Source organism: Heptranchias perlo, chromosome 42 (assembly GCF_035084215.1).
Source record: "Heptranchias perlo isolate sHepPer1 chromosome 42, sHepPer1.hap1, whole genome shotgun sequence".
NCBI lineage: Eukaryota > Metazoa > Chordata > Chondrichthyes > Hexanchiformes > Hexanchidae > Heptranchias > Heptranchias perlo.
This window is the reverse complement of record NC_090366.1, coordinates 15,281,409-15,302,818: the sequence shown is the minus strand read 5'-3', so window position 1 is coordinate 15,302,818 and position 21,410 is coordinate 15,281,409. Positions and strand designations below refer to the sequence as shown.

The following is a 21,410-nucleotide window of genomic DNA, read 5'->3' as shown; positions in this document are numbered from 1 at the left end:
AAACAAACTACTGGCTGCTGGGTGGGTTTGTGGGTTTTATCTGGGGTCGGGGGTCCCAGCTCGTCCGACACTCCCCACAGCACAGTGTTGCTGAATTATTTAGTGCTTGGGAAGTGTTTGAATAAAGCACGTGTTGTACAGATTGGGTTTAAAGGTATAAAAACACAGCGCGGTTCTGGAGAAACGAGCCGGGAGCTGGCGGTATCCCATCGATGTGTAAATCTGCCCCGAATGATAATTAACAATTTCACAATCCTGGTCTATTCGACAAGACCAACGAAATCCACCCATTTTTAAGCGTTACGTGTGGAATACAAAGTTAGGGAATTTCACCAGGGATTTAAAACACTCAGAGGGAATCTGTAATATTTCCAGTGAGGGTCGACAGTATTTGGCCAGTGGGATCGGCTTCAGATCACATCACAGCCGTTACAGTATGTCCTCACAGTCGTTTTCATAAGTTAGAGATTGTAAAACAGTGCGTTTACTCTTCCACTGGAAACAATGATCATAGGAACACGTCCTGAATGGGCGGAGGGGTGAATCTAATCGTTGTATGAAACACATCACTCTGCTCACTTCACTCACCCGATGTCAGCATCAAACACTCCCAGGGCAGGTTCAGGGTTAGATACAGAGTAAAGCTCCCTCTACACGGTCCCATCAAACACTCCCAGAGCAGGTACAGGGTTAGATACAGAGTAAAGCTCCCTCTACACGGTCCCATCAAACACTCCCAGAGCAGGTACAGGGTTAGATACAGAGTAAAGCTCCCTCTACACTGTCCCATCAAACACTCCCAGGGCAGGTACAGGGTTAGATACAGAGTAAAGCTCCCTCTACACTGTCCCATCAAACACTCCCAGGGCAGGTACAGGGTTAGATACAGAGTAAAGCTCCCTCTACACTGTCCCATCAAACACTCCCAGGGCAGGTACAGGGTTAGATACAGAGTAAAGCTCCCTCTACACTGTCCCATCAAACACTCCCAGGGCAGGTACAGGGTTAGATACAGAGTAAAGCTCCCTCTACACTGTCCCATCAAACACTCCCAGGGCAGGTACAGGGTTAGATACAGAGTAAAGCTCCCTCTACACTGTCCCATCAAACACTCCCAGGGCAGGTACAGGGTTAGATACAGAGTAAAGCTCCCTCTACACTGTCCCATCAAACACTCCCAGGGCAGGTACAGGGTTAGATACAGAGTAAAGCTCCCTCTACACTGTCCCATCAAACACTCCCAGGGCAGGTACAGGGTTAGATACAGAGTAAAGCTCCCTCTACACTGTCCCATCAAACACTCCCAGGGCAGGTACAGGGTTAGATACAGAGTAAAGCTCCCTCTACACTGTCCCATCAAACACTCCCAGGGCAGATACAGTACGGGTTAGATACAGAGTGTAGCTCCCTCTACACTGCCCAATCATTCTGATACGGTGTCTGTATACACAGGGTTAAACACATTCTGATATATAGTCAGCATTCACAGGATTAACCACATTCCAATACAGGGTCAGTACACACAGACTTAAACACATTCTGATACAGGGTCGGTACACATAGGGTTAAACAGTTTATGATACTGGTTCAGTACATACAGAGTTAAACACATTCTGATACAGGATCCATACATATAGGATTAAACACATTCTGATACAGTGTTGGTACACACACAGGGTTCACCACATTCTGATACATGCTCAGTTTACCTAGCGTTAAAAACTTTCTGATGCTCGGTCAGTACACATAGGGTCAAGCACATTCTGATACAGGGCCAGTATACACAGGGTTAAATATATTCTGCTGCAGGGTCGGTACACAAAGGGTTAAAAACATTCTGCTACGAGGTCGGTACACTCAGGGTTAGACATATTCAGATACCCTGTCAATGCACATAGGATTAAATGCCTCCATGGCCTCACCCCTCCCTATCTCGGTAACATCCTCCAGCCCTTCAAACCCCCGCCCCGCTCCCCACCTCATCATTTGTAATGTTATATCTGACATCTAATATTGGAGGAGCAGAAATTTCCTCCAGTTAAATATTGGGAAGACCGAACCCATTGTCTTCTGGTCCCTGCCACAAACTCCGTTCCCAAGCAACCGACACCATCCCTCTCCCTGGCCACTGTCCCAGGCTGAACCAGACTGTTCATAACCTTGGCCTCCGATTTGACCCTGAGTTGAACTTCTGACCCCATATCCTCTCCATCACCAAGACCGCCTACTTCCACCTCCATCACATCACCCATCTCTGCCCCTGCCTCAGCTCATCTGCTGCTGAAACCTTCCAGACTCGACTATTCCAATGCTCTCCTGGCCGGCCTCCCACCATACACCCTCATTAAACTTGAGCTCATCCAAAACTCTGCCCCTGTATCCTAACTCGCACCAAGTCCCGTTCACCCATCACCCTCTGTGCTCGCTGACCTACATTGGCTCCCAGTCTGGAAACACCTCAATTTTAAAATGATCATCCTCCTGTTCAAATCCCTCCATGGCCCTCGCCCCTCCCTATCTCTGTAACCTCCTCCAGCCCTATAACCCTCCGGGTACGGTAGCAGAGTGGTTATGCAGAGGCCTAGACTAAAATCCAGAGTTATGAGTTCAAATCCTACCATGGCAGCTGGGGAATTTAAATTCAATTAAATAAAAATCTGGAATTAAAATACTAGTATCAGTAATGGTGGCCATGAAACTACTGTATTGTCGTAAAAACCCATTCCTTTAGGGAAGGAAACCTGCCGTCCTTACCTAGTCTGGCCTATATGTGACTCCAGACCCACAGCAATGCGGTTGATTATTAATGGCCGAGCAAGCCACTCAGTTGTAAAATCTCGCTACGAAAAGTCATATACAAGAATAAAACCGGACGGACCACTAGGCACTGTGGGAGAACCGTCACCACATGGACTGCAGCGGTTCAAGAAGGTGGCTCACCACCACCTTCTCAAGGGCAATTAGGGATGGACAATAAATGCTGGTGACGCCCACATCTAATGAATAAATAAAAGAGAAGATCTCTCCAATTCTGGCCTCTTGTCCATCCTCCACTCCCTTTGCCCCGCCATTGGTGGCCGTGCCTTCTGCTGCCTCGACCACAAGCTCTGGAATTCCCTCCCTAAACCTCTCCCCCTTTAAGACGCTCCTTAAAACCTACCTCTTTGAACAAGCTTTTGGTCACCTGTCCTAATATCTCCTTATGTGGCTCGGTGTTAAATTTTGTCTGATTTGTCTGGTGAAGCGCCTTGGGACGTTTTACTACGTTAAAGCTGAATAAATGAACGTTGTTGATCTGTTAATTCCGGCACCTTGTTCACCTCCACCCTTTTAAGGTCGTCTAAGTCCCACTCTCTGGAATTCCGTGCATTAAAACTCTCCACCTCCCTTTCCTCCTTTGAGAACTTCTTTAAAGCCGACCGCTTCAACCAACTTTTGGTCACCCCTCCTAATATCTCCTTCTATGGCCCTGCGTTCATTTTTTTTTCCCGATTACGCCTCTGTGAAGCCCTGGGACGTTTCTCTAATTAAAGGCGCTTTAGGAGCGCGAGTTGTTGTTGTTGCTGTTGTTGTTGTTGTTGTTAATTGAGCAGCACCCTCTGGTGGGCACCACAGGTACTACATCACGCCCAATGCTGGTGCGACAGCACCGACCGCTTAACTTCCTGTTTGGGAAGATAGGCCCAAAAACTCACAATTAATTGCAGCTTGCAGCTTTTGAGATGCAGGAGTTTGAAGCGTGATGTGTAATCGTGAAGTTTCCGAACCTGCCTTTTCCTATGATTAGGTTGGGAGATTCAGACATGTGGAGTTGGTGGAGAGATGCTACTTATCTCATGTGGACTATTTCACTTGTGTTGTGCGTTCGCTAAGCCTCACCTCAGACCTCACTCTCAACCTCATCTCAGATCTCACTCTCAACCTCATCTCAGATCTCACTCTCAACCTCATCTCAGATCTCACTCTCTACCCCTCTATATCTCACTCTCAACCTCATCTCAGATCTCACTCTCAACCTCATCTCAGATCTCACTCTCTACCCCTCTATATCTCACTCTCAACCTCATCTCAGATCTCACTCTCTACCCCTCTATATCTCACTCTCAACCTCATCTCAGATCTCACTCTCTACCCCTCTATATCTCACTCTCTACCTCACCTCAAATCTCATTCTCAACCTCATCTCAGATCTCACTCTCTATCCCTCTATATCTCACTCTCTACCTCACCTCAGATCTCGCTCTCTACCCCTCTATATCTCAATCTCTACCTCACCTCAGATCTCGCTCTCTACCCCTCTATATCTCAATCTCTACCTCACCTCAGATCTCGCTCTCTACCCCTCTATATCTCACTCTCAACCTCATCTCAGATGTCGCTCTCTACCTCACCCCAGATCTCACTCTCTACCTCACCCCAGATCTCACTCTCAACCTCATTTCAGATCTCTCTCTACCCCTCTATATCTCACTGTCAACCTCATCTCAGATCTCACTCTCAACCTCATCTCAGATCTCACTCTCAACCTCATCTCAGATCTCACTCTCTACCCCTCTATATCTCACTCTCTACCCCTCTATATCTCACTCTCAACCTCATCTCAGATGTCGCTCTCTACCTCACCCCAGATCTCACTCTCAACCTCATTTCAGATCTCTCTCTACCCCTCTATATCTCACTGTCAATCTCATCTCAGATCTCACTCTCAACCTCATCTCAGATCTCATTCTCAACCTCATCTCAGATCTCACTCTCAACCTCATCTCAGATCTCACTCTCTACCCCTCTATATCTCACTCTCAACCTCATCTCAGATCTCACTCTCTACCCCTCTATATCTCACCTCAGATCTCATTCTCAACCTCATCTCAGTTCTCACTCTCTATCCCTCTATATCTCACTCTCTACCTCACCTCAGATCTCGCTCTCTACCCCTCTATATCTCAATCTTTACCTCACCTCAGATCTCACTCTCAACCTCATCTCAGATCTCACTCTCTATCCCTCTATATCTCACTCTCTACCCCTCTATATCTCACTCTCTACCCCTCTATATCTCACTCTCAACCTCATCTCAGATGTCGCTCTCTACCTCACCCCAGATCTCACTCTCTACCTCACCCCAGATCTCACTCTCAACCTCATCTCAGATCTCACTCTCTACTGCTCTTTATCTCACTCTCTACCTCACCTCAGATCTCACACTCTATCTCTCTAGATCTCTCTCTACCCCTCTATATCTCACTCTCTACCCCTCTATATATCTCTCTCAACCTCACCTCAGATCTCACACTCTATCTCTCTAGATCTCTCTCTACCCCTCTATATCTCACTCTCTACCTCTCTATATCTCACTCTCTACTCCATTATATCTCACTCTCTACCTCTCTATATCTCACTCTCTACCTCACCTCAGATCTCACCCTCTACCTCATCTCAGATCTCACTCTCTACCTCTCTATATCTCACTCTCTACCTCTCTATATCTCACTCTCTACCTCACCTCAGATCACAGTCTCTACCTCATCTCAGATCTCACCCCCTACCTCTCTATATCTCACTCTCTATCTCTGTCTATCTCAATCTCACTCCTCTCTCTATTTCACTCTCTATCTCTATATCTCACGCTGTACCTCTCTGCCTATCTCACCGTCTACCCCTCAGTCTATCCCATTCTCTATGTCTCTCTATCTCACTCTCTACCTCTGTCTATCTTACTCTCTACCTCTGTCTATTTCACTCTCTACCTCTGTCTATCTCACTCTCTACCTCTGTCTATCTCACTTTCTACCCCACTGTCTATCTCACTCTCTACCACTGCCTATCTCACTCTCACTCATCTCTCTAATTCACTCTCTACCTTTCTGTCTATATGCCACTCTCTACCTCTATTTATCTCACTCTCACTCCTCTCTCTATTTCACTCTCTACCTCTCTGTCTATCTCAATCTCTATCCCCCCTGTCTATCTCACTCTCTACTCCTCTATCTATCTCACTCCCTATCTCTGTCTATCTCACTATCATAGAACCATAGATTCATACAGCAAAGAAGGAGGCCTTTCAGCCCATTGTACCCATGCGGTCTCTTTGCAAGATCTATCAAATTACTTTCACTTCTGTGCTCTGTCCCCATAGCCCTGTATTTTTTTTGTTTTCAAGCCAAATTCCCCTTTTGAAAGTTATTATTGAATCTGCTTCCACCGCCCTTTCAGGCAGCGCATTCCAGATCAGAACAACTCGCTGCGTAAAAAAATTCTCATCTCCCCTCTGGTTGTTCCCAATTACCTTAAATCGGTGTCCTCTGGTTACCGACCCTCCCCCCACTGGAAACAGTTTCTCCCCATCGACTCGATCAAAACCCCTCATGATTTTGAACACCTCGATCAAATCCCAGCTTCTCCAGTCTCTCTATGTAACTGAAGTTCCTCATCCCTGGCACCATTCTGGTAGCAACTCGCCAAGGCTTCTTCGACAGCACCTCCCAAACCCGCGACCTCTACCACCTAGAAGGACAAGGGCAGCAGGCACATGGGAACAACATCACCTGCACGTTCCCCTCCAAGTCACACACCATCCCGACTTGGAAATATATCGCCGTTCCTTCATCGTCGCTGGGTCAAAATCCTGGAACTCCCTTCCTAACAGCACTGTGGGAGAACCGTCACCACACGGACTGCAGCGGTTCAAGAAGGCGGCTCACCACCACCTTCTCAAGGGCAATTAGGGATGGGCAATAAATGCCGGCCTCGCCAGCGACGCCCACATCCCATGAACGAATTTTTTAAAAAAATCTCCTCTGCACCCTCTCTAAGGCCTTGACATCCTTCCTAAAGTGTGGTGCCCAGAATTGGACACAATACTCCAGCTGGGGCCTCACCAGTGATTTATAAAGGTTTAGTATAACTTCCTTGCTTTTGTAAACTAGTGTGCGCCGGTAGGGAATTGGACATGGATCGCAAGGACAGGAATCTTGGACGATCCCACTGCACCAGCGGTGCCGTTATCTACCTCTTTGTCTGTCTTATCCGCTACCTCCCTGCTGAATGGGGGCCCGTAGATATGCAGGCAGTGATATCCATCGCCTGTTTACCCCAGTGCCCTCAGTCCAGGCACTGCAGAGGGTGATTTAGAAGCGGATATGGACAATCTGAGTAAGCGCTTGCGCAGTCTTTCATCGAGTGACGTTTCCAGCCGTGTAATATCCTGCATCCGATCCATTTGGTGTTGGTTTCCCAGTACTGAGTGGCATTGGGTCAGTGAGGAGCGAGAGACCGGCGCTCGGCCTTTCGCTGGTGTTTCGGGTGTGATATGAGGGAAGTGCAGTTCAGTCATCCGGGATCAGCTCTGGGATCGAACGACTCGGGCCGTATCTCAGCGCACAGCCGGCAAAGGACACACAGAAATAAATCAGCGGCCTCTAGTGCGGAGCCGCGCCCTAAAAAACCCACACTCAACATTTCCAATACACTCAATCTCACCCTTCCTCGGGTCCTGTGCTGTTGGCTCTCGCCTTTTCTCTTTCTGGCTCACCTTCTCTGATTTCTGTTACTCTGATCTCTGTTACTCTGATCTCTCTCTCTCTGATCTCTCTCTGTTACTCTGATCTCTCTCTCTCTCTGATCTCTCTGTTACTCTGATCTCTCTCTCTGATCTCTCTCTGTTACTCTGATCTCTCTCTCTCTCTCTGATCTCTCTCTGTTACTCTGATCTCTCGCTCTCTCTCTGATCTCTCTCTGTTACTCTGATCTCTCTCTCTCTGATCTCTGTTACTCTGATCTCTCTCTCTCTCTGATCTCTCTCTGTTACTCTGATCTCTCTCTCTCTCTCTGATCTCTCTCTGTTACTCTGATCTCTCTCTCTCTGATCTCTCTCTGTTACTCTGATCTCTCTCTCTGATCTCTCTCTGTTACTCTGATCTCTCTCTCTCTCTGATCTCTCTCTGTTACTCTGATCTCTCTCTCTCTCTCTGATCTCTCTCTGTTACTCTGATCTCTCTCTCTCTCTCTCTGATCTCTCTCTGTTACTCTGATCTCTCTCTCTGATCTCTCTCTGTTACTCTGATCTCTCTCTCTCTCTGATCTCTCTCTCTTACTCTGATCTCTCTCTCTGATCTCTCTCTCACTTTTATTCTCTGATTCTCTCTATCTCCGTTACTCTCTGGAAGCTCTCTCTCTGTTAGTCTCGGGGCTCTCTGTTACTTTTTGATCTATTTCTCCCTGTCCCTTACTCACTCATCTCTCTGTTACTCTCCGATCTCTCTCTCTCTGATCTCTCTCCCTCTCCCTTTGATCTCTCTCCCTCTCTCTCTCTGATCTCTCTCTCTGTTAATCTCCGGTATCTCTCCCTCTCTCTGTTGCTCTCTGATCTCTCTCCCTCTCTCTTTGATCTCTCTCCCTCTCTCTCTCTGATCTCTCTCCCTCTCTCTTCGATCTCTCTCTCCCTCCTTCTGTTGCTCTCAGATTTCTCTCTCTCTATCTGATCTCTCTCTCTCTCTCTGTTGCTCTCTGACCTCTCTTCTCTTTGATCTCTCTTTCTATTAGACCCTAATCTCTCTCTGTTGCTCTCTGATCTCTCTCTCTGTTAATCTCCTGTCTCTCTCTCTCTGTTGCTCTCTGATCTCTCTCCCTCTCTCTCTGATCTCCCTCCCTCTCTCTTTGATCTCTCTTTCTGATCTCTCTCTCTTTTTGATCTCTCTCCCTCTCTCTTTGATCTCTCTCCCTCTCTGTTGCTCTCTGATCTCTCTCTCCGATTTCTCTCTCTCTCTCTGATCTCTCTCTCCCTCTCTGTTGTTCTCCGATCTCTCTCTCTCTCTGATCTCTCTCTCCCTCTCTCTGTTCTCCGATATCTCTCTCTCTCTCTGATCTCTCCCTCTCTGTTGCTCTCTAATCTCTCTCCCTCTCTTTGTTGCTCTCCGATCTCTCCCTCTCTCTCTCTGATCTCTCTCTCCCTCTCTCTTGCTCTCTGATCTCCCTCTCTCTTTGATCTCTCTCTCCCTCTCTCTGTTGTTCTCCGATCTCTCTCTCTCTCTCTGATCTCTCTCTCTCTGATCTCTCCCTCTCTCTGTTGCTCTCTAATCTCTCTCCCTCTCTTTGTTGCTCTCCGATCTCTCCCTCTCTCTCTCTGATCTCCCTCTCTCTTTGATCTCTCTCTCCCTCTCTCTGTTGTTCTCCGATCTCTCTCTCTGATCTCTCTCCCTCTCTTTGTTGCTCTCCGATCTCTCCCTCTCTCTCTCTGATCTCCCTCTCTCTTTGATCTCTCTCTTCCTCTCTCTGTTGTTCTCCGATCTCTCTCTCTGATCTCTCTCTCTCTCTGATCTCTCTCTCCCTCCCTCTCTCTCTGATCTCTCTCTCCCTCTCTCTCTGATCTCCCTCTCTCTGATCTCTCTCTCTCCCTCACCTCCCTCTCTCTTTGATCTCTCTCTCCCTCTCTCTTGCTCTCTGATCTCTCTCTCTCTGATCTCCCTCTCTCTTTAATCTCTCTCTCCCTCTCTCTGTTGCTCTCTAATCTCTTTCCCTCTCTCTGTTGTTCTCCGATCTCTCTCTCTCTCTCTCTGATCTCTCTCTCTGATCTCTCTCTCTGATCTCCCTCTCTCTTTGATCTCTCTCTCACTCTCTCTGTTGTTCTCCGATCTCTCTCTCTCTCTCTCTGATCTCTCTCTCTGATCTCTCTCTGATCTCCCTCTCTCTTTGATCTCTCTCTCCCTCTCTCTGTTGTTCTCCGATCTCTCTCTCTCTCTGATCTCTCTCTCTGATCTCTCTCTCTCTCTGACCTCCCTCTCTCTGTTGTTCTCCGATCTCTCTCTCTCTCTGATCTCTCTCTCTGATCTCTCTCTCTCTCTGATCTCTCTCTCTCTCTGATCTCTCTCTCTCTCTCTCTGATCTCTCTCTCTGATCTCTCTCTCTCTCTGATCTCTCTCTCTCTCTCTGATCTCTCTCTCTGATCTCTCTCTCTCTCTGATCTCTCTCTCTGATCTCTCTCTGATCTCTCTCTCTCTCTCTGATCTCTCTCTCTGATCTCTCTCTCTCTCTGATCTCTCTCTCTGATCTCTCTCTCTGATCTCTCTCTCTCTCTGATCTCTCTCTCTGATCTCCCTCTCTCTTTGATCTCTCTCTCCCTCTCCCTGTTGTTCTCCGATCTCTCTCTCTGATCTCTCTCTCTGATCTCTCTCTCTCTCTGATCTCTCTCTCTGATCTCCCTCTCTCTTTGATCTCTCTCTCCCTCTCCCTGTTGTTCTCCGATCTCTCTCTCTCTCTCTGATCTCTCTCTCTGATCTCTCTCTCTCTCTGATCTCTCTCTCTGATCTCTCTCTCTCTCTGATCTCTCTCTCTCTCTGATCTCTCTCTCTCTCTCTGATCTCTCTCTCTCTCTGATCTCCCTCTCTCTGTTGCTCTCCGATCTCTCTCTCTCTCTCTGACCTCCCTCTCTCTCTCTCTCTCTGATCTCTCTCTCTCTGACCTCCCTCTCTCTCTCTCTCTCTGATCTCTCTCTCTGATCTCTCTCTCTCTCTGATCTCTCTCTCTCTGACCTCCCTCTCTCTGTTGCTCTCCGATCTCTCTCTGATCTCTTTCCTCCTCTCTGCTGTTAACCTCTCTCTCTCTTTCACTCCTGCCCAATCTGTATCTCGGTGTCTCACACAGAACCTTCACCTTTTCGATGAGAACTTCACTAACACTCACATCCACCAATAGGAAACCAGCCTGCACCGAGCGGTGACTTCACTTCCCAAATTTAGTAAAAACCTTCTCATCCGGTTGTTGGTGTGCAGAGCGAGCTGCAATGCTCTCAACACTGGCCGGCGACGAGCGCGGGTCGTGAGGCCTTTCTCTTCATTAAAAAAAAGATTCTCTCTCTAATAAATCGAGCGAGGCGGGTGAAATGGATTGCACCATTAAGGTGAGTGGAGCGGCGTAGTTTGAGGTGAGCGGGTAGAGGGGAAAACACCCACCAGCCTTTCAAGTAAAGGCTGCAGATCGGGCCGGTAATCCGAGGTCCCCACTCTTTCCTTCTGGTACAAAATTTCCTCTTCCTTCCCGTTGGCGGTTGTAAGCCTGCGCTTTAATAAGACGAGAAACCACTGCAAGAGACACAGATAAAACCAAAACAGTGTCCGGCGGACGCGCTCCACAATTACACTTTACACTTTTTTTAAAAAGTTACATTGGTTCTGAACAACTCACTGGATGCGCCCGAGTTTGAAGGCTTGAGGCGGAGTCCCGTTAAACACGAGCCATGGTTATAATTAAAGGGTTAACGAATCCACTCAACCGAATTAGTCACTTTCAACATTTTTTTTTTAAAATGGACCTTCAGGTCAGACTGAAATGCAAGGTGCGTGAGTTAGAGAGCGCTCAGTAATTGGTCAGGAATTCTCACAGTCACTCAAGCCCCGATCTACAGGTTGTCTTCAGATTGTTTTTGCGGATTGTCCTTTGATGTCGAGTTATTGAATTGCAGGAGAAGGCGTTCATTTTTCTGGGGCGGGGATGGGAGGTTGTGATTAAGTTTATTCACTGCCGATCCGCAGCTGCTGCAAACTTTTTGCAGCGATTCCTGCTGAAATCCGGCAGCAAATTGTGGAGAATCGATGCACCGACATGTGTAAAGGCATTTTCTGTGCTGCTTGGATTCTGGTTTCAAATGTTCCTTTTCTTTTTGTTCAAGGATGGTCGGGGTTATTTAAAGCATAATTGACATTAACTCACAGCGAGTTTCATCAGGTGGCTTATCTATAACAGCAGTAACTTCCGGCCGCAAGACTCATGCTTCCTGCCCTAATTTCCTGAGGTTGTGCAGCAAGGGAGCAAAAATGTCTTTTGCAACGACAGTTGGAAGCTTGTGACGCGCTTTCGGGGTAAACAAGTGTCCCAAAGGCCGCTGCCAACATTTTTTTCTTTCTCTCTTTTGTTGAATGAAGACCCTTTGTGTTGCAAAAAGAAATAATAATAACGGTGTAGCCGGGCCATTGTTTCAGGAGCTCACCCCGGGGTGCTGCAACTTGTTGTAGATCTGTGTGAAACCGCAGAGAGCTCAAAAAATTGCTGCAAAAACACGATTAGGCCGAGCCTTGCAGATTCAGCCAGCAGTCTGCCAAAAAAACTTCTGCTTTTTTTAATAAGGCGGCAGCAGCTGCCGAAAACCGAGCTGCAAGCGATGAGAGCGGTGATATCAGAATCCCAGAGCACAGGACACGAGCAGTAAACGAGTGACAAACACAGTGAAACATTTCATAAATCAATAAATATCTGAACAACGCACCAAGTAATTAGAAACGAATGAGATTCGGACACAATCCAAATACCACCCTCACTTCTAACCGTATCACTATGACCCGGGGAGCGAATGGTTTAACTGCACCAATAAAATCACACCAGCACCGACTTATTCAGAGGAAAGTTTAACAACACATCCCAACATCGAGTGTAAGACACGTCGAAGGTTTCGCAAAAATATTAATATAGATTTGATTTAGCAAAAAAAAACTTATACACGGGACGGATGTTAATCTCCTCCATTACAATGGTTCCCTGTCCCGGCCGATACGATGATTATCGAGGGTTCGATTATTACAGGGTTAATAATCTGTTTGGTTGGGACCATATTTATGAGTGAAACTGTGCTTATTACAATTCACAGGACAACCATTACATATCAAAACACAGAATTATAACTGTGCAAATCTGTTTGCAGCGTTTCTACAGCGACCTGTAATCATCCCGATAAAGTGTCCAATGAGGAAATCAAGCTCCCTCTACACTGTCCCATCAAACACTCCCAGGGCAGGTACAGGGTTAGATACAGAGTAAAGCTCCCTCTACACTGTCCCATCAAACACTCCCAGGGCAGGTACAGGGTTAGATACAGAGTAAAGCTCCCTCTACACTGTCCCATCAAACACTCCCAGGGCAGGTACAGGGTTAGATACAGAGTAAAGCTCCCTCTACACTGTCCCGTCAAACACTCCCGGGGCAGGTACAGGGTTAGATACAGAGTAAAGCTCCCTCTACACTGTCCCATCAAACACTCCCAGGGCAGGTACAGGGTTAGATACAGAGTAAAGCTCCTTCTACACTGTCCCATCAAACACTCCCAGGGCAGGTACAGGGTTAGATACAGAGTAAAGCTCCCTCTACACTGTCCCATCAAACACTCCCAGGGCAGGTACAGGGTTAGATACAGAGTAAAGCTCCCTCTACACTGTCCCATCAAACACTCCCAGGGCAGGTACAGGGTTAGATACAGAGTAAAGCTCCCTCTACACTGTCCCATCAAACACTCCCAGGGCAGGTACAGGGTTAGATACAGAGTAAAGCTCCCTCTACACTGTCCCATCAAACACTCCCAGGGCAGGTACAGGGTTAGATACAGAGTAAAGCTCCCTCTACACTGTCCCGTCAAACACTCCCGGGGCAGGTACAGGGTTAGATACAGAGTAAAGCTCCCTCTACACTGTCCCATCAAACACTCCCAGGGCAGGTACAGGGTTAGATACAGAGTAAAGCTCCTTCTACACTGTCCCATCAAACACTCCCAGGGCAGGTACAGGGTTAGATACAGAGTAAAGCTCCCTCTACACTGTCCCATCAAACACTCCCAGGGCAGGTACAGGGTTAGATACAGAGTAAAGCTCCCTCTACACTGTCCCATCAAACACTCCCAGGGCAGGGACAGGGTTAGATACAGAGTAAATCTCCCTCTACACTGTCCCATCAAACACTCCCAGGGACAGGTACAGGGTTAGATACAGAGTAAAGCTCCCTCTACACTGTCCCATCAAACACTCCCAGGGACAGGTACAGGGTTAGATACAGAGTAAAGCTCCCTCTACACTGTCCCATCAAACACTCCCAGGGCAGGTACAGCACTGGTTTGGTGTAAGATTGAAGTTCGGTCCGTTCTCCTCAGCCCCTCGGAGGATACGGTGTGAAATCAATTCTTGAATTCCATTTTCCACATTAGCCGTTTTCCAAAACTATTTCGTCCACTTGTGGGGAACTCTGGTCAGTTTGCGTGGTGTGGGTCCACTCTCATTTTTTTTGTGAATGGAATCTGGCTTGGACTCGTGTTGTACGGGGAATGATGGGCTAGATTTGCTCTCGATTCGCTCCCTGAGGTGAAAACATCTTGAAGGTTAATTAGCCGCCGGATCCCTTCAGTGTTGATATTGAAATGTTTTGAATTATTTGCAGTTTACCCACGGCCTGTCAGTGAACCCACTGTCACAAGAAGGTTACATTAAGAATTGTATCCCTTCCGATTTGATTGATATTCTCGGTTATACCGTGCAGGTAATCGAGTAGAATTCCAGGCCAGGTGACAACGAGATTGGGTATTGACACATTGAAGGAGGAAGGGATACTGACTGAGATTTGAGATTCTGGGAGAGAATGAGTCCAGTAAATAGCCCCCGTGTCTACACTTGGAACGGGCAGTGTCTGAAACCCCACCTAGCTTTGAAGTTCTACGCTACATGATGTTGGACCAAATGAAGGTGATTACAGACAGCCCAATAACCCGAGGGTGGAGGCCAGGGTGGATGACAGCACCGTCCACCGCTGGTACTCGTGTTGAAATCCAATGATACTGGGCGCCTGCGCTCTCTGTTGGCCACTGAGGCCCTGCCCGAAATTGGCCTTCGGTATTTTCAACCCACTGCCAGCAACGCGGCTCTTGTTAAATTGCCACTTTCCCCAAAGTCAACCCAACTGTACCAAAAGGAAATGGAGCTTTTGACCGTCAGGGAGGGTGAGGGGGCCGGGGTTTTACACAGTAGGGTCGAGGGGTCGATCTGACCTGTGGTAAAACGCCTTCTATTCCCTCCCATTATTACACTTTAGAAGGGTCCAATTCGATTCTTGTCCAGTTAGAACCAAACTTCCAGGAGAAACAGGACAGTTGCGTTCTGACCCAGGTTTAATTGATTTTGCATCACGTGGTTTTGATTTGCGAGAATGAAAGGGCATTTTTTGGGCCAGGTGTTCACATACTGCACCCAATCCCCAAAGAGAGAAGAGACATTCGCCGTTTCTGTAAAGGTTGGATTTGAACACAGAGACAAAGTCCATCACCCAATACTTATCAAAGATCAGACGGATCATCCTCTTCCTGGGTTAGCTTTAAATTCAACGATCGTTCTGAGCTCTGCGAGAAAGAGACAAACAGGGAGAGGGGGTAAGGGAGAAAGAATGATAGAGAGTGAGAGAGGGAGACAGAGTGAGAGAGACAGAGAGAAGGAAGAACAGAGGCCGAGAGAGAAAGATAGAGAGAGAGAGACAGACAAAGAGGGCGAGAGACAAAGACAGGTAGAGAGACAGAGAGATAGAGAGATAGAGAGAGGCAAAGAGAGATACATATATATAGAGAGAGACGAGCAGAGAGAGACAGATAGAGAGAGAGACAGACGGACAGAGAAGGAAATAGAGAGAGACAGAGACAGGTAGAGAGACAGATAAAGAGAGAGAGATGGATACAGGGTCACAGGGAAAGGGGAGAGAGGGACAGAGATACTCTCTGTTGGTCTGAAGCCTGGGTCACGCCAGTGATGTTAATTTGTCTATTTTATGCTGTCAGCCAGTTCTCCAAAGACTAGTCTTCGTATATCAAAACTGGAATCAAATCTAGGCCGCAGAGAAAACAGAAGGCGGTGTGATGGTCACCATTGATAGGAGGAAGCTTTCTCTCTCTCTCTCTCTCAATCTATCTATGTATGTTCGTCTCTCTCTCTATCTATCTTTCTACATTCTCTCTGTCTCTCTCTCTATCTCTCCATCTTTCTATGTTCCTCACTGTCTCTCTCTCTCTCTCAATCTGTCTATGTATGTTCGTCTCTCTCTCTATCTATCTTTCTACATTCTCTCTGTCTCTCTCTCTATCTCTCCATCTTTCTATGTTCCCCTCTGTCTCTCTCTATCTCTCCATCTTTCTATGTTTCTCCCTCTCTCTATCTAGCCATCTTTCTATTTTCCTCTCTCTCTCCCCTCTCTCTATCTATCCATCTTTCTATGTTCCTCTCTCTCTCCCTCTCTCTCTCTATCTATCCATCTTTCTATGTTCCTCTCTCTCTCCCTCTCTCTCTCTATCTATCCATCTTTCTATGTTCCTCTCTGTCTCTCTCTATCTATCCATCTTTCTATGTTCCTCTCTCTCTCTCCCTCTCTCTCTATTTATCTATCTATCCATCTTTCTATCTTCCCCTCTCTCTCCCTCTCTCTCTCTATCTATCCATCTTTCTATGTTCCTCTCTCTCTCCCTCTCTCTATCTATCCATCTTTCTATCTTCCTCTCTCTCTCCCTCTCTCTCACTATCTATCCATCTTTCTATGTTCCTCTCTCTCTCTCTCTATCTATCTATCCATCTTTCTATGTTCCTCTCTGTCTCTATCTATCTATCTATCTATCAATCTTTCTATGTTCCTCTCTCTCTCCCTCTCTCTCTCTATCTATCCATCTTTCTATGTTCCTCCCTCTCTCTATCTATCCATCTTTCTATGTTCCTCTCTCTCTCTCCCTCTCTCTCTCTCTATCTATCTATCCATCTTTCTATGTTTCTCTCTGTCTCTCTCTCGATCTTGCAGCCTCTCCTCCATATCTCTCTCTTTAGTGCTATTCAGGCTAAGACACGTAAAATATTTACGTCGCGTTGAACACGCTGTGGCGTAAAGGCACCACCAGAAAGCAAATTCTAGCGGACCTCCGTTCAGTGCCGGGTCATGGAGGTGAAACACAAACCCCCATTCGCGTCTTCATGCCTTGGAGCAGAATGTCACCTCCATCTTTCTAGCCTGTGCTCAAATCTAGGTCACAGATTTCCATCTTACATTATCTGAGATTGATTCGGATCCAGCACAAAGAGGCCGCGTCAACTAACCCCCAGACAAAGAAACGCCCCACCCTCTCTTTCTTTCTCTAGTTCCATCTGTCGCCATGTTTCTCTCCCTTTCTTGTCACCCTGTTTGTCTCCCTCTCTGTCACCCTTTTTTCTCTCTCTCTCAACCAGTTTCTCTCCCTCTCTGTCCCCATGTTTCCCACCCTGTCGCCCTGTTTCTCACCCTCTCTGTCCCCATGTTCCCCACCCTCTCTCACCCTGTTTCTTTCCCTCTTTTGTCGCCCAGTTTCTCTCCCTCTCTGACGCTCTGTTTCTCACCCTCTCTGTCACCCTGTTTGTCTCTACCCCTTCCTCTACTAGATCTAAACTGAAGTCACCGAGTTGAAAGACCCTAGTGCTCTATTGCACTACGCCCTCCACCAGAGAGAGTACATTTCTAGTCTAGGCCGGGTTCAGGTCCGGGTACCAGAGACGGAAATACAGCCCTTGTTCTCCCACTCTGGGCCCAATCACAGACACAAATCTTTCCTCTTCCTCTCCCTGGGGCGAAAAGAGCAACGCTCACCCCATCTCTCTGTTGTGACTCTAACCCCAGGCCGCATGCCCAGAGGCGCCCTGTGCCAACAGACAGGAAACTGCCACATTCGCCGAATCAATCTCACAGATCAGAAGTGTGACGGGGTCACACGACTGATCCCCGAGTCTCACTCCATCTCAATGATATTAGCAACGCACACAGACTTATCCCGTCAGATCCAGTTCGATTCCAGTTGGAAAACATTTGCCCAGGTAATAAGAGACTCCGACTTCCCAGTAACCAGTAACTCCGATAAGAACCTTTGCAGAAATCGAAGGCACCAGTTAGTTTTACAATGTTAACGGTGACTGCGAGGCCGATCAAGCACACAGGACACAATGGGAGAATGACTTTCCTTTCAACTACATTGTGGTTTCAACTTTATTGGAATCAGAACATGTAACAAGTCTGAATTGGAACTATTGATGTTCTGTGCTTTGAAATGTTAACTGTTACATTAGTGCAAATGCATTTTCATCGGGCAATGGAAGCAAAGATTTGCTTCTTATTAAGAAAACGAACTGCTGACGCCCAGAGATCAGAACACCAGAAAAGTTGGAACGAGTGGGAAGAAGATAAAGCCAATGGTGAAAGCAAGCTTGAGTTTTGAAAGAGTGCAGGTTGCAGGAGGGAGGGGAGACCGAGGGAGGGGAGGAGTCCACAGTCAGAGGTCGTGAGATATAGTTAGTTGGAGTAATAGATTGTGCGATAAATGTTGTTTATTTAATCTGAAGGATCTTCTCATGAGAGCTGAAGGCTGTAACTTAGCAAAACCACGAGTCCATTTCAGATGCGGAAATAAACATTTACCACCCGCAGCAGATAAATATTACACGCCTTCAGTCCATTCTAATCCACCCGATTACAGTTTCTAAAAACTGCTAGCAGATCTCAAGCAGGGTTCTCATGGTAAATTGGGTGATATGGGGTTTTAGAAGGACGGAGTGTTATATTCTGGAAGGTATAATTCATTTTCTGCTAAGGTGACGGGGTGCCTCTACTTCAACAAAGTCTAATTGTTGTTAAGTAAACCCAGAGTGAGATCACTCAGTGATTAATTATTATTTGAGCAGGAAACTGTGCACATTGAAACGTGCTCGTCAGTTTTAGGCTGCAGCTCAGGAGCGGGCCTTTTAAGACTGTTTTGCACCTGTAAGGGTATGTCCAAAGAGACTTAGGGGTTCAGGTACATAGATCATTGAAGAGTCATGAACAGGTGCAGAAAATAATCAAGAAGGCTAATGGAATGCTGGCCTTTATATCTAGAGGACTAGAGTACAAGGGGGCAGAAGTTATGCTGCAGCTATACAAAACCCTGGTTAGACCGCACCTGGAGTACTGTGAGCAGTTCTGGGCACCGCACCTTCGGAAGGACATATTGGCCTTGGAGGGAGGGCAGCTTAGGTTTACTAGAATGATACCCGGACTTCAAGGGTTAAGTTACGAGGAGAGATTACACAAATTGGGGTTGTATTCTCTCGAGTTTAGAAGGTTAAGGGGTGATCTGATCGAAGTTTATAAGATATTAAGGGGAACGGATAGGGTGGATAGAGAGAAACTATTTCCGCTGGTTGGGGATTTTAGGAGTAGGGGGCACAGTCTAAAAATTAGAGCCAGACCTTTCAGGAGCGAGATTAGAAAACATTTCTACACACAAAGGGTGGTAGAAGTTTGGAACTCTCTTCCGCAAACGGCAATTGATACTAGCTCAATTGATAAATTTAAATCTGAGATAGATAGCTTTTTGGCAACCAAAGGTATTAAGGGATATGGGCCAAAGGCAGGTATATGGAGTTAGATCACAGATCAGCCATGATCTTATCAAATGGTGGAGCAGGCACGAGGGGCTGAATGGCCTACTCCTTTTTTTAATTTATTCGTTCATGGGATGTGGGCATCGCTGGCATCCCTGTTCCTATGTTCCTATGTTCATCTGGATCATGACGTCCTATTTTTAATACCTGTTATATTCAGTATGTGCGGTGCGTGTTCCATTGAAGGGTCCTGTATAAACCAGCTCTTATGGGAAATCTCATTATAAAAGTTTCTGTATTATTTTGCAATTGGAGGTGACCCCTGTAGCTATCACTGTGATAGAACTTTCAGTGTTGGCGGTGTCACACTCTGCCTGTTACCCGCCTTCAGTGAGTGTCTTGCTCATATCTATTTCCTCCCATAGATCACTCAAAATACTTACTGTAAGAAAATCATCCGTCACTTTCCCCCGAGTAACTGAAATGTTTAATATCCAAAATAATGCTTTAAACATCTAAGAAATCAAAAATACACACTTCATAATATCATGATAAAATCTACCCATTAAATTGTACTTTGTTTTTTTTAATGCCTTCATTAAGGTTTTTCACTAGACTGTCTCGGCCTCTCTCACAAACCCAGGTTTGGACTTGATATTTTTGCCCAGGTCTGTGGTGTTTGCTAATTCAAGTTGTGCAGTTTGAGCATGTGCAGTGTACCTACTACCAATCACTAGTTGAGCTGCTAGAATATCTTTCTTTAGCTTAAAGCAGTTTATATTCATTTGTTTTTCAAAATTATTTGAAAAAAAAGCTAGAGCAAAAATAAAGTTAATTTATTAAGTTCAGATAAAGTTTTTACCGACTGTCTTTTTTTAAAAAAAGAGGTTGTACATTTTAAAAAGTCTGCGTGAGTCTGAAGATAAAACTGCTGGTTACACATCTGTTTTAGCTTTTATTTTGTGTTCCACAAACTTCACTTTAAGCTGAAAGAGCTAGTGTCTTTCCTTGTCTTAATTTGAGTTCATATCCCCCAAAAAAGTATTAATTGAATTTTCAATCAAACTATCTCTAATTACCACCTGTTTATCACCTGTTATGTTTACAGTTAGAAAATATTAATATTCTAATCACTGACACCAGTGAAATACAGAGGGAGGGAGACAAATACAGAATGTCTTTCCACATCTTAATTTGAGTTAAGCTTGAAACCCCCAAAAATACAAATGTATTGAATTTTGACAGCTTTATCACCTGTTGTTTTCTGATAGTTAGAATGTTTAGATTTTCTTGCAGTAGAGACTGAGACCAAGACGGAGGTCCAAGAATCTATCAAAAGATGCTAAATTGAAATTTTACAAGGATCCCGTAGAAAGTCGCAGTCCAGTGTTGCCAGACATTGGATACCCCCACTCAGTGATGTTAGGCCCGTGCCCGGCCCCTCTCCTCACTGACAGCCACCAGGAATTCCTACACAAGCAGCCAAACCCCAATAGTCCCACGGCATTACGGTATAAATCCAAGATTCCACACCCAGATCTGCAAAGCCCCGAAGACTGCTCCCGAAGGCTAACAGCGCCCAGGAGCGACCCATTGCTACCGGTGCAGGACTCCCCCAAGAGCAGATAAACTGCACGAACCCCTCCCCAGCACAACTCGACAGCAAATATCGGCCTCTTCTTGGTGCACGAGCTCTGTGTATTCTTAGCTTTTAAAATACTTACTCTATAAAAATTAAATACAGAGGTAATTAATTATATACAAAACATTAATGGCCACTGATTTCCAGAATTCACAGAATAAATGGACGGCGTTGTGGAATCCAAACCGAGTAAAATCACAGACTTACAATAAATAAAAATGCAACTTAACAGTCAATGTAAATCAGTAACCCGGATGCAATCCCTTAATGGGACGGAATTCGGGCGAAGTGTTAAACAGGCGGCCGATTCGCTCACGCCCGTTTTGTGCTGCCCGCATCCCACACCAATATCCCCGCACTGATCATCGACAGGCTGAGCCGATTTCTGCTCCAGAGCAGACGGCGATTCAAGGAGTGATCGTCTCTCATACGGCAGCAGATTGTTTGCAGAAATGATTGACGTTCCCATCATCGCCAGCCCAGACCTCCAGGGCGGCCCAGCCCAGTGACATTGTGGAGAGTCCCAGAGATACATCGAAATAAATCAATAAAAGTAGCATTCTAAAAACAAAATCAATATTTTGAAAATATAACTGAAACGAGCTTGCGAGAGA

At 46.3% G+C, this 21,410-nt stretch overlaps 1 pseudogene; it reads left to right on the top strand.

The window, feature by feature from the left end:
* The first annotated feature begins 10,752 nt into the window (after positions 1-10,752).
* LOC137306266 (retroviral integration site protein Fli-1 homolog) overlaps positions 10,753-21,410 on the top strand; it is a 72,727-nt pseudogene continuing 62,069 nt past the window's right edge.